The sequence below is a fragment of the Sus scrofa genome, chromosome 7 (genome assembly GCF_054392235.1).
Source record: "Sus scrofa isolate SSC_HxYL_T2T_F1_AM1 chromosome 7, Sscrofa_HxYL_maternal_Yorkshire_Landrace_v2.0, whole genome shotgun sequence".
Taxonomy (NCBI): Eukaryota; Metazoa; Chordata; class Mammalia; order Artiodactyla; family Suidae; genus Sus; species Sus scrofa.
The window spans coordinates 38,326,393-38,340,458 of NC_139389.1; the positions used below are offsets into that span (position 1 = coordinate 38,326,393).

General features: G+C 44.7%; 1 protein-coding gene across 4 annotated transcripts in view; it reads left to right on the plus strand.

Annotated features, from left to right (window-relative positions):
* Positions 1–14,066, plus strand: part of ZBTB9 (zinc finger and BTB domain containing 9) — a 40,230-nt gene that overhangs the window by 5,190 nt on the left and 20,974 nt on the right. The window contains exon 2 of one of the 4 annotated variants that reach the window (XM_084967948.1): positions 6,146–6,352. The exons of the other annotated variants lie outside the window; for them this stretch is intronic. The gene's annotated coding sequence lies outside the window, so the exon portion shown is untranslated. Of the gene's footprint in view, positions 1–6,145; positions 6,353–14,066 lie in introns of those variants that run through there. 4 annotated transcript variants of the gene reach the window in all.

The following is a 14,066-nucleotide window of genomic DNA, read 5'->3' on the forward strand; positions in this document are numbered from 1 at the left end:
CGTGAGCTGTGGTGTAGGTTGCAGATGCGGCTCGGATCCCGTGTTGCTGTGGCTCTGGCGTAGGCCAGCAGCAATAGCTGCGATTCGACCCCTAGCCTGGGAACCTCCATATGCCGTGGGAGTGGCCCCAGGGGAAAAAAAAAAAAAATTTCAACTAAAGAGGAAATGAGGCATTCAGCACTCAGGAAGAAATAGATGTTATTTTAATTATTACATTTCTCATAAATGCTAGTGGTTTTCAGGGCTCTTTTTACTGTCTTCTAACTTTATACACCTCTAGGTGGTTTTTATCCACTTTCCTGAGTTAAACCATTTCTTTCTTTTTTTTTTTTTTGTTGATCTTTTTGCCATTTCTTGGGCTGCTCCCACGGCATATGGAGGTTCCCAGGCTAGGGGTCCAATTGGAGCTGCAGCTGCCAGCCTACGCCAGAGCCACAGCAACTCGGGATCCGAGCTGCATCTGCGAGACCCACACCACAGCTCACGGTAACGCTGGATCCTTAACCCACTGAGCAAGGCCAGGGATCGAACCCACAACCTCATGGTTCCTAGTCGGATTCGTTAACTACTGCGCCACGACGGGAACTCATCGTGTTAATAGTTAAATAGCTAAACTATTTCATTGCAGATGATGCTTAGATTTCCATGTCCAGTTTTCCTGATCCCCAGACCCACTTGGATGTCTTCCCTCTTTTTGTTCCTTTGTCAGTAAGTATCTGCTGTGTACCAGTCACTATGAGAGAAGCAGATGGATCACAGGGGCTGGCAACTCTGGATTGCACTTTAAGAGAAGGATGTTTAAACCAGCTATGCAGCTTCTTTGTAGATAAGTCAGATGGGAAAGGAAGTAAGCAAGGCAATAAGGTGGAGAGTAACAGAAAAGGGAGGCGCTGATCTAGGATTCAAAGGAAAAGAAAGAGCAGACATGCAAAGCTGGGCAAAGAAAATGATTCTGGTAATGTGTTCAGCAGATGTAAAGGCCGAGAGAGAGAAAGGTGTTTGATGAGGGCACCCATGGACCCAGAGAGGAACAGGATGTTGTCTTGGTCCATCCCAGCATCTCCAGCAGGATGCCACAGTCTGGGTGGCCTGTAGACAGTAGAAGTTTCTCACGGTTCTGGAGGCTGGAAATTCCAAGATCAAGCACCAGAAGACCCAGTGTCATGAGGACCTGCTTCCTAGTTCTTAGATGTCTCGTCTCCCTGTATCTTAACACATGCAAAGAGAAAGGGGCGCTCCAGCTCTCTTATGAGGGCACTAATCCCATTCGTGAGGTGTTCACCTTCCTGCCTAATCACCCAAACCCACCTCCTCATACCATCACCTTGGTGATTAGGATGTCGACATATGATTTTGGGGGACACATACATTGTTCATTGCAGGTGTGATTAAAGAGGCAGGCTGGGGAGTTCCTGTGGTGGCTCGCGGTAACAAACATGCCTAGCATCCATGAGGGCCCAGAATCAATCCCTGGCCTCACTCAGTGGGTTAAGGATCTGGTGTTGCCGTGAGCGGTGGTGTAGGTCACAGACGTGGCTCAGATCCCACGTTGCTGTGGCTGTGGTGTAGGCAGGCAGCTTCAGCTCTGATTCGACCCCTAGCCTGGGAACCTCCATATGCTGCAAGTGCGGCCCTGAAAAGACAAAAAAAAAAGAAAAAAAAGAGGCAGGTTGGGGCTGGGCTTGCAGATTGTGACAAGGAATTTGGATTTTGTTCTATGCATGTTCTCTCTCTCTCTCTCTCTCTTTTTTTTTTTTTTTTTTTTTGGCTGCATCTGGGGCGTGCAGAAGTTACTAGGCCAGGGATCGAGCCCTTGCCACAGTGGTGACAACGCCAGATTCTTAACCTACTGAGCCACCAGGAAACTCCCTTGATTTTATTTTAAATGCAATGAGAAGCCAGTAAGTTTAAAGTAGGCGTTTCCATTGTGGCGCAGTGGAAATGAATCCGACTAGTATCACGAGGATGCAGGTTCAATCTCTGGCCTTGTTTGGTGGTTTAAGATTCTAGCGTTGTCGTGAGCCATGGTGTAGGTCACAGATGTGGCTGGGATCCAGCGTTGCTGTGGCTGTGGTGTAGGCCGACAGCTACAGCTCCAATTCGACCCCTAGCCTGGGAACTGCCACATGCTGTGGATTTGGCCCTAAAAAGCAAAGCAAAAAAAACCCCAAAAAACAACTTTTAAATTTTGTGGGAAAGTGACAAATCAAGGACGATTCCAGAGTTTGGCTTGAGCAGTTGAGTTAGAGGCTTTTTAATGAGTGGGAGACAGGCATAGAACTTGGGAGTGGGTCAAGATTCTATTTGAATGACCAGAAGCTATCCAGTGGGTAGCTGGGTGTGCTTGACCAGGGGTTGGCAAACTATAAAGGTTCACATAGTTGGAGTTCCCTGGTGGCTCAGCAGGTTAAAGATCCAGGCGTTGTTACCACTGTAGCTGAGGTTCAGTCCCTGGCCTGGAACTTCTGCATGCCACAGGCACAGCCAAAAAAAAAAAAAAAAAAAAGTTCAGAGAGTAAATGCTAGGATTTGCATGCCAAGAAACAACATCAGGGATATTATATAAGTACATAAAAATTAAGGAAAACAAAATTTCCACAGCTTGAATTAATTGACAAAATGCAAAATATAATAATCAAGTATAATAAGTATAATTTCTGTATATGTCTGCTGCTTAATTGGGGCTCAAAGTTAGTGCTTCCTATCTAAAATCAATTGTAAACGTTCATCTGTTAGTACTGATCTATAATGAGATTTTATAACTTCATTTTTGAAAATGGCTTCACTCAGATACTGCCAAATACTGACATCAATCCAAGAGCATATGATTTTAATTGTGCATATTCATCACTTGAAAGGCATTTATAGAATTCTGTGATTTATAGTCTCTTGACACTTGCCTTTTATCACGTCATTACATTGTAGGTTAATCACATCCAGTGGAAGGTTAGGTGGAAGCTCCTCAATTGCACAATTAAATGAAACACAGGGAGAGCCTTCTGTGGCAGTGCAGGCTGGATCCCCAGCCCAGGAACTTCCATATGCCTTGTGTGTGGCCAAAAAGAAAAAAAGAAACACAGAAATTTACTTTGTACTTGCACTGAGGTCTGAAAACATTGCTGAAAGTGTAATTTCAGCTCAGCAAATGTATCTTGCAAACCTGTGAGGGAATATGGAGAACTCGCTTACTGTTCTTGACCTTACCCGTGACTCAAACCACTTTAATGACTCTGCTGCCGTGTATGTTTTGCCCACAAGCTCTGTTTTGCCTTGTAATTTTTTGCCTTGTAAGAAATGATACCACACCCACAGTGTATCCACCGATTAGTATATGTATATCAAAATAGGATATGTTCATACAATGGAATGTTAGCCTTAAAAATGAAGAAAATTCTGGAGTTCCCGTCGTGGCGCAGTGGTTAACGAATCCGACTAGAAACCATGAGGTTGCGGGTTCGATCCCTGGCCTTGCTCAGTGGGTTAAGGATCCGGCGTTGCCGTGAGCTGTGGTGTAGGTTGCAGACGCGGCTTGGATCCCATGTGGCTGTGGCTGTGGCTGTGGCTGTGGCTGTGGTGTAGGCCGGTGGCTACAGCTCCAATTAGACCCCTAGCCTGGGAACCTCCATATGCCGTGGGAAGCGGCCCTAGAAAAGGCAAAAAGGCCAAAAAAAAAAAAAAAGGAAATTCTGGAGTTCCCATTGTGACTCAGCAGGTTAAGAGCCCACTAGTATCCAAAAGGATGTGGGTTCCATCCCTGGCCTTGCTCAGTGGGTTAAGGATCCCGCGTTGCTCTGAGCTGTGGTATAGGTTGCAGATGAGGCTTGGATGTGGCATTGCGGTGGCCGTGGCATAGGCTGGCAGCTGTAACTCCAATTCAACCCCTAGCCTGGGAACCTTCATATGCCGCGGGAGTGGCCCAAGAAATAGCAAAAAGACAAATAAAATAAAATAAAAATAAAAAATGAAAGAAATTCTGACACAGATGCCAACACGGGTGAGCCTTGAACACATATATGTTAAGTGAAATAAACCAGGCGCAAAAGGAAGAACGCTGTGTGATTCCTCCTCTTTGAGGGACTAGGAGCAGTCAAGTCCTGGAGACAGAAAGAATGGTTGCTGCCAGGGGCTGGAGTCAGAGGGTAGGGAGTTAGTGTTTAATGGGGACAGAGTGTCAGGTTAGGGAAGATGGAAAAAGTTCTGCAAGGTGGATGGTGGTAATGGTTGCATACAACTACTTGATGCCACTGAATTGTACACATAAAAATTGTAAATTTTGTTAGGTGTGTTTTACCACCATAAAAGCATCAATAAATGAACCACTAACGAGCTAATGGGTCTAGGCATTGAGCATCACTGGCTGCTGATACCACAAAAAGGAAACAGCCAGACATTACCTGCTTCTTATGGAAAATGCCACCACCACTTACTAATTAGTCTGGCCAAAAGTATTGAACTTGAATGTGATCAAGCCTCAGGATATAACTACTGGTTCACAGAAAATGCAGAAGGCAGGGGACATGTTAAACCACAGGGACCTGTTTGGGGTGTGCTCAGAGGACATCCTGGCCCCTTTTAGGTGATGTAGGGAGCCTGGGCCGTCAATGGCATCCTGGCCTTCTCACAGTAGGTCTCATGGGGTGTGGACCAGGCCCCAGTGATATCCCTAGTTCCCCACAGTCTAGTAAGAATGCTAGCCCCCACCCCCTCCAGTAGTTCCCTGATCTGGGAGTGAGAGCCACATGGTAGGAAAAGACATGTGAAAGCCCCAAACAGCCTCTCCTACTCCTGCCCAGGTAAGTTAGAAGTAGTTTTGTTTTGTTTTGTTTTTTTGTCTTTTGTCTTTTTGTTGTTGTTGTTGTTGTTGTTGTTGCTATTTCTTGGGCCGCTCCCTCGGCATATGGAGGTTCCCAGGCTAGGGGTTGAATCGGAGCTGTAGCCACCGGCCTACGCCAGAGCCACAGCAACGCAGGATCCGAGCCGCGTCTGCAACCTACACCACAGCTCACGGCAACGCCGGATCGTTAACCCACTGAGCAAGGGCAGGGACTGAACCCGCAACCTCATGGTTCCTAGTCGGATTCGTTAACCACTGCGCCACGACGGGAACTCCAGAAGTAGTTTTGCATTCTGCATCGCACTGTGGCTCCTGTGAAACCAGATTGAGGAGTTCCCTGGTAGTGCAATGGGTTAAGGACCCAGCATTGTCACTGCAGCGGCTCAGGTCACTGCTGTGGTGTGGGTTCCATCCCTGCCCAGGAACTTGCACATTCTGTGGGTGCAGCCAACCCTCCCCGCCTCAAAAAAAAAAAAAAACCCTCACAAAAAACTAGATTGATTACAAAGGATGGTGGTAGAATATTTGATAACCCAGCATAGCCCCTGTCTCTTGTTCACAGCTTTTCCAAGTGGTAATTGTATTCTTTCCCATCGCAGTCAGGAAGGAAGAACAGAAGCAGGTCACGTGGAATTCCATGGAACAGACAGCAGTGTACAGTCATGGTCTTTCCCAGGCCCTCTCTTCTGCTCCCTCTCTCTCCGTCTCCCTATACAATAGAGGCTAACGTGACCTTGATCATCTGAACATTCCCGGGAGTATTATACTGATCCACTGCACTGAACACATCTTAGACCAGGAGCAAGGAGTAGCAACACTCTGGATGCCCCATAAGACACAGGTATACCGGGGTAGGAGGTAAACTACACACAGACCCAGGGGTATCTCATTGGTGAAGGATTAAGAGTCCAGGGACGACTTTTTTTTTTTTTTTTTTTTTAAGTAGGACCACACCGGTGGCATATGGAATTTCCCAGGGTAGGATTTGACTCAGAGCTGCAGCTGCCAGTCTATGCCAGAGCCACAGTAATGCGGGATCTGAGCCACATCTGCAACCTACACCACAGCCACAGCAACACTGGATCCTTAACCCACTGAGCAAGGCCAGGGATCAAACCCACCTCCTCATGGATACTAGTCGCGCTTGTTACCGCTGAGCCACAAGGGGAACTCCAGGAGTCCAGTGACTTTGGACATGATGAGCCTTGTTGCTGAAGTAGACAAAGGTTTCCTGGTCAGAGTTTTAGAAAATCACACCAGCCACATTCCCTTCAGTCAAAGCCTCAAGATTGATGCCCTAATCCTCTTCAGTTCTAGGAAGGCTGGGAGAGGTGAGGAAGCTGCAGAAGAAAGCCTGAAGCTGGCAGAGCTTGGTTCATGAGGTTTAACCAAAGAAGCCATCTCTATAACGAACGTGAAAGTGCAAAGTGAAGCAGTAAGTGCTGGTGTAGAAGCTGCAGGAAGTTACCCAGAAGATCGAGCTCAGATCATTCGTGAAAGGACTACACTAAACAACAGGTTTTCAGTGCCTTATTTTGGAAGAAGATGCCTTCTAGGATTTGCATGGTTAAGGAGGAAAAGTCAATGCCTGGCTTCAAAACATCAAAGGACAGGCTGACTCTCTTGTTAGGGGCTAATGCAGCCGGTGACTTCAAGCTGAAGCCAATGCTTCTTTGCCCTTTCCAAAACCCTAGGGCCCTTAAGAATTATACTAAATCTACTCTGCCCGTGCTCTGTAAATGGAGCAGCAAAGCCTGGATGACAGCACCTCTGTTTGCAACATGGTTTCCTGAATATTTTAAGCCCACTATTGAGACCTACTGGTCAGAAAAAGACTCCTTTCAAAATATTACTGCTGGAGTTCCCATCGTGGCACAGCGGGAAAAAATCTGACTAGGAACCATGAGGTTGCTGGTTCAATCCCTGGCCTTGCTCAGTGGGTTAAGGATCTGGCGTTGCCCTGAGCTATGGTGTAGGTCACAGACACGGCTTGGATCTGGTGTTGCTGTGGCTGTGGCATAGGCTGGTGGCTGTAGCTCCCATTCCACCCCTAACCTGGGAACCTCCATATGTCACAAGTGTGGTCCTAAAAAGCAAAATATATATATATAATGGGTATATATGTATATACGTGTGTGTGTGTGTGTGTGTGTGTGTGTGTGTGTGTATAATGGATGGTGAGATTCATGTCTTCCTGCCTGCTGACACAGCATCCATTCTGCAGCCTATGGATCAAGGAATCATTTTGACTTTCACGTGTTATTTTTTAAGAAATATATTACGTGGAGTTCCCACTGCATTGCACTGGGATCAGTGGCATCTCTCTAGTGCTGGATGCACGTTCGATCCCTGGCCCAGCACAGTGGGTTAAAGGATCCGGTGTTGCCACAGCTGTGGCATGGGTCACAAACCAGCTTGGATCTGATCTCTGGCCTGGGAACTTCATGTGTCTCAGGGTGGCCAGAAAAGAAGAAAGACATTTCATGTGGCTACAGCTGCCATAGATAGGGATTCTTCTGATGGATCTGCGCAGAGTGAATTGAAAATCTTCTGGAAAGGATTCACCATTCTAGATGCCGTTAAGAACATTTGTGATTCATGAGAAGAGGTCAAAATGTCAACATTAACAGGAACTTGGAAGAAGTTGATTACTATCCTCATGGATGACTTTGAGAGATTCAAGACTTCACTGAAGGTAGTAAATGCAGATATGGTGGAAATAGCAAGAGAACTAGAATTAAAAGTGGAGCCTAGGAATTCCCGATATGGCACAGTGGGTTAAAAATCTGACTGCAGTGGCTTGGGTCCCTGCAGAGACACAGGTTTGATCACTGGCCAGTGCTATGGGTTAAAGGATCTGGCGCTGCCACAGCTGTGGCTCAGATTCAGTGCCTGGCTTCCATATGCCATGGGTGCAGCCATAAATAAATGAACAGCTTGAAAGACGTGACAATTGCTGCAATCTCAGGATAAAACTTTAACAGACAAGGAGTTGTTTCTTATGGACGAGCAAAGAAAGTGGTGGTGAAGATGCTGTGAAGATTGTCGAAATGACAACAATGAATTTAGACTATGATATAAACTGTATTAATAAAGCAGCAGCAGGGTTTGAGAGAATTGACTCTAATTTTGATAGAAGTTACACTGTGGGTAAAATGCTCTCAAACAGCACTACATGCTACAGAGAAACCATTTGTGATAGGAAGTCAATTGATGCAGTAAACTGCATTGTTGTTTTATTTTAAGAAATTACCACAGCAACCCCAGCTTTCAGCAGCTACCAAGCTGATCAGTCTGCAGCCATTAACACAGAGGCAAGATCTTCCAAGAGCAAAAAGATTATGATTTGCTGAAGGCTCAGATGGTATTTTTTTTTTTAGCAATAAACGATTTTTAATTAAAATTTAATATTTGGGAGTTCCCGTCGTGGCTCAGTGGTTAACGAATCCGACTAGCAACAATGAGGTTGCAGGTTTGGTCCCTGGCCTTGCTCAGTGGGTTAACGATCCGGCGTTGCCGCGAGCTGTGGTGTAGGTTGCAGGCGCGGCTCAGATCCCGCGTTGCTGTGGCTCTGGCGTAGGCTGGTGGCTACAGCTCTGATTCAACCCCTAGCCTGGGAACCTCCATATGCCGTGGGAGCGGCCCAAGAAATAGCAACAATAACAACAACAACAACAACAACAAAAAAGACAAAAGACAGAAAAAAAAAAATTTAATATTTTATTTTATTTTATTTTGTCTTTTTGCCTTTTCTAGGGCCGCTCCTGTGGCATATGGAGGTTCCCAGGCTAGGGGTCTAATTGGAGCTGTAGCTGCCGGCCTACACCAGAGCCACAGCAACATGGGATCTGAGCCGTGTCTGTGACCTACATCACAGCTCACAGCAACGCTGGATCCTTAATCCACTGAGCAAGGCCAGGGACCAAACCTGCAGCCTCATTGTTGCTAGTCGGATTCGTTAACCACTGTGCCATAATGAGAACTCCAAAAATTTAGTATTTTAATTAAAACTTAGTGTGTTCAATTCCTGGCCCGGAGCAATGGGTTAAAGGATCTGGCATTGCCACAGCCATGGCATAGGTAGCAGCTAAAAATCAGCTTGAGTCCCTGGTCCGGGAACTTCTACAAGCTGCAAGTGTGGCCATAAAAAATTTTTTTTTAAAATTGTTTTTTTTTTTAGACAAAATGCTATTGCACACTTAATAGACTATAGTATATATATATATATATTTTTTGGGGGGGGTGTCTTTTTTTGTCATTTCTTGGGCTGCTCCCACGGCATATGGAGGTTCCCAGGCTAGGGGTCTATTCGGAGCTGAAGCCGCTGGCCTACACCAGGGCCACAGCAATGCAGCATCCGAGCTGTGTCTGTGACCTACACCACAGCTCACGGCAATGCCAGATCCTTAACCCACTGAGCAAGGGCAGGGATCGAACCTGCAACCTCATGGTTCCTAGTCGGATTCGTTAACCACTGCGCCACGATGGGAACTCCTAGACTATAGTATATTTACAATAGCCAAGATATGGAAGCAGCCTGTGTCCACCAACAGATGAATAGATAAAGATATAAAGAGATAAATAGATAGGGAGCTAGCTAGCTAGCTAGTTAGAGATATGCACATACAATGGAATGCTACCTAGCCATAAAAAAGAATGGAATTTTACCAATTGCATCAACTTGGATAAATTTCGAGGGTATTATGTTAAGTGAAAGAAGTTAGAGAAAGACAAATACTGTATGATATCACTTATATATGGAACCTAAAAAATACAACAAATGTCAATATAACCAAAAAACAGACTGACAAATATAGAGAACAAACTAGTAATTACCAGTGGATAAACGGGAAGGGGGGAGATGGGGGTAGGGGTCTTAAAAATTTTTTTTTATTGAAGAATAATTGATTTACAATATATTGGTTTCAGGCATACAGCACAGTAATTCATATATATATATATATATATAAAATGCATATACATTATTTTTCAGAATCTTTTCTCTTATTGGTTATTATAAAATATTGCATATAGTTCCCTATGCTGTACAGTCAGTAAACTCTTACTGAGTATCTATTTTATGTGTAGTAGTGCACATATGTCAGTCCCAACCTCCTTATTTATCCCTCCCCCCAGTGTTTACCATTTGGTAACCATAAGTTTGTTTTCTGTGTCTATGAGTCTCTTTCTGTTTTGGAAATAAGTTCATTTATAAGGGGCAGGGGATTAAGAGGTACAAACTACTATGTAAGAAATAAGCCACAAAGTATGTAATATAACAGAAGGACTATAGCCAATATTTTACAATAACTGTAAATGGAATATAATCTTTAAATATTGTACCTCTATAATATATATAATATCATATATCAACTATATCTCAATTAAAAAAAAGACTACAGTATAGTGTAAACGTAACTTGTGTATGTGCTGGAAAAACAAAAAATTCAGCGTGACTTGCTTTATTGCAATATTTGCTTTATTGAATTGGTCTAGAACCAAACCTGCAGTATTTCTGAGATCTGCCTGCTTCGGTGAGGGGATCATCCACAGCCTTGATCGCTCTCCAATGTTTTGCTCTCCATTGTGGCCAGTGAGGACTGTAGAGGATGCCTGATTTCCGTGAGGAGGATGACTTTGCTGTAGCCAAGGCCAAGTGTGAGCACTGAACCATCAACTGCAAAGGGCAACAGGGATATTTCAGTACTCAGAACATCTTGGTCCTCCGAAATCTTTAGTGGTAGCTGATTGGTCATGCTGTCCCTAGGAAAGAAATACATAATCGACCTACTAGAAATATTGCTTGATGTATGTAAAGAAAAACTCCAGGTCCGGAGTTCCTGTCATGGCTCAGTGGTTAACGAATCCAACTAGGAACCATGAGGTTGCAGTTTCGATCCCTGGACTTGCTCAGTGGATTAAGGATCTGGCGTTACTGTGAACTGTGGTGTAGGTCGCAGACATGGCTCAGATCCCATGTTGCTGTGGCTCTGGTGTAGGCCAGTGGCTACAGCTCCGATCAGACCCCTAGCCTGAGAATCTCCATATGCCTCGGGAGCAGCCCTAAAAAAGGCAAAAAGGTGAAAGAAGGAAGGAAAGAAAGAAAGAAAGAAAGAAAGAAAGAAAGAAAGAAAGAAAGAAAGAAAGGAAGGAAGGAAGGAAGGAAGGAAGGAAGGAAGGAAGGAAGGAAGGAAGGAAGGAAGGGAGAGAGAGAGAGAGAGAGAGAGAGAGAGAGAGAGAGAGAGAAAGAGAGAAAGAATGAAAGAAAAAGAAAAGAAAACAACTCCAGGTCTGGTAGCCAAAAACTTGGCTTGAATTGCCCTAGTAGAGAATGATGGCCTCACCCAGTTTCCAGCCTTAAGTCAGATCCCAGACCCAGAGCCCTCTGAAAAGACCAGTTCCCCTTGAGGAAGGACCTTGCACCACTGCCACAAGTGAGCACCTAATCTTCCTTCCAGCACTTCCCCATGGGACCTGAGCCACTTACTAGAGTCATTGTACCCTGGGGGAAGGAAATAACTCACCCTGTGGTTATCTCCCTAGTTACTGAGTGTATAATTGGAATAGATATATTTGGCAACTGGCAGAGTCCCCACATTGGCTCTGACCCATGGGGTCATTACAGGGTCACTGTGGTCAGCAGGGCTAAGCGGAAGCCTCTGGAACTTCCACCCTTGCCAAGATAGGAAACCAGAAGCAATACTGCATCCTGGGGGAAATGAGACATTGATGCTCCCATCAAAGGCTTGAAAGAAGCATGGGTGGAAGCTCCAAGTCCTGCCCAGTTAATTCACCAGTTTGGCCGATGCGAAAGCAGGTGGTTTTCAGAAAAATTACTGTGGACTCTGACTGCAGCCACCATCCTGGTGTAGTCTCTCCTGCACTATATTTTACAGGCCCTATGATTCATCTAGAAGTTGGGTGTCTGTATTTTAAATTAAAAAAAATATATGGAATTTTAAAAATATCTTTAAAAATTGGGGTTCCCATTGTGTCTCAGCCATAATGAACCCAACAAATATCCATGAGGACTTGCTCATTGGGTTAAAGATCAGGTGTTGCCCTGAGGTGTGATGTAGGTAGCAAATGTGGCTCAGATCCTGAGTTGCTGTGGCTGTGGTGTAGGCTGGCAGCTGTAGCTCCAACTCCACCCCTATTCTGGGAACTTTCATATGCAGCAGATGCGCCCTAAAAAATAATAATAAAATAATTAAAAGCACCTTAAAAAATAGATTTCTATGCACATCAAAACTACCATGAGATACCACCTCACACCAGTCAGAATGGCCATCATTAATAAATCCACAAATAACAAGTGCTGGAGGGGCTGTGGAGAAAAGGGAACCCTCCTGCACTGCTGGTGGGAATGTAAACTGGTACAGCCACTATGGAGAACAGTTTGGAGATACCTTAGAAATCTATACATAGAACTTCCATATGACCCTGCAATCCCACTCTTGGGCATCTATCCGGACAAAGCTCTACTTAAAAGAGACACATGCACCCGCATGTTCATTGCAGCACTATTCACAATAGCCAGGACATGGAAACAATCCAAATGTCCATCGACAGATGATTGGATTCGGAAGATGTGGTATATATACACAATGGAATACTACTCAGCCATAAAAAAAGGATGACATCATGCCATTTGCAGCAACATGGATGGAACTAGAGAATCTCATACTGAGTGAAATGAGCCAGAAAGACAAAGACAAATACCATATGATATCACTTATAACTGGAATCTAATATCCAGCACAAATGAACATCTCCTCAGAAAAGAAAATCATGGACTTGGAGAAGAGACTTGTGGTTGCCTGATGGGAGGGGGAGGGAGTGGGAGGGATCGGGAGCTTGGGCTTATCAGACACAACCTAGAATAGATTTACAAGGAGATCCTGCTGAATAGCATTGAGAACTATGTCTAGATACTCATGTCGCAACAGAAGAAAGGGTGGGGGAAAAAACTGTAACTGCAATGTATACATGTAAGGATAACCTGACCCCCTTGCTGTACAGTGGGAAAATAAAAAAAAAAAAGTAGATTTCTAACTTAATTGTTTTGTGGTCTAAGCACATGGAATTATATGATAATAATGTTGCAATTTGTGAAGACATTTCGTGTCCTAATAGTCAATTTTTGCTGTTTTGTAGATGTCCCATGTGTACTTGATAGGAATGTGAATTATCTTTTTTCTTTTTTTTCTTCTTGGGGCCGCACCCATAGTATATGGATATTCCCAGGCTAGGGGTCCAATTGGCGCTACAGCTGCCGGCCCACACCACAGCCACAGCAACACCAGATCTGAGCCACTCTTCGACCTACATCACAGCTCACAGCAACGCCGGATCCTTAACCCACTGAGCAAGGCCAGGGACCGAACCCACTACCTCATGGTTCCTAGTTGGATTCGTTTGATTGCACCACAACGGGAACTCCTGAATTATCTAAGTATAATATCCAAGATTGCTTATCTATGGTGTGCTGATACATTTCTTTTTTCTCTCTCTCCTTTTTTTTCCTCTCTCTCTCTCTTTTTTTTTTTTTTTTTTTTTTGCCTTTTCTGGGGCCGCTCCCACGGCATATGGAGGTTCCCAGGCTAGGGGTCTAATCAGAGCCGTAGCCGCTGGCCTACGCCAGAGCCACAGCAACGTGGGATCTGAGCCATGTCTGTGACCTACATCACAGCTCACAGCAACGCTGGATCCTTAACCCACTAAGCAAGGCCAGGGACCAAACCTGCAACCTCATGGTTCCTAGTCGGACTCGTTAACCACTGAATCACAACCCCTCTTTTTTTTTTCTCTTTAGGGCCGCACTTGTGGCATATGCAAGTTCCTGGGTTGGGGTGGAATCAGAGCTGCAGCTGCAGGCCTACACTACAATCACAGCAATGGTAACACCAGATCCAAGCCGTATCTGCAACCTATACCCTCAGCTCACGGCAACACTGGATCCTTAATCCACTGAATGATACCAGGGATCAAACTAGCATCCTCATGGATACTAGTGGGTTCTTAACCACTGAGCCACAATGGGAACTCCTATGGTGTACTAGTACATTTCTTAATAAGTTTATCTCCTTGATCTAGAAATTTCTGAGAGCTGTATCTTAAAATGTCCCACTGTCTTTGGGAATTATAGATCCCTCCTTGTAATTCTGTCAGTTTTTGCTTTTTATATTTATAGACTGTTATTTGATATATAAAAATTAAGAATTATTAATTC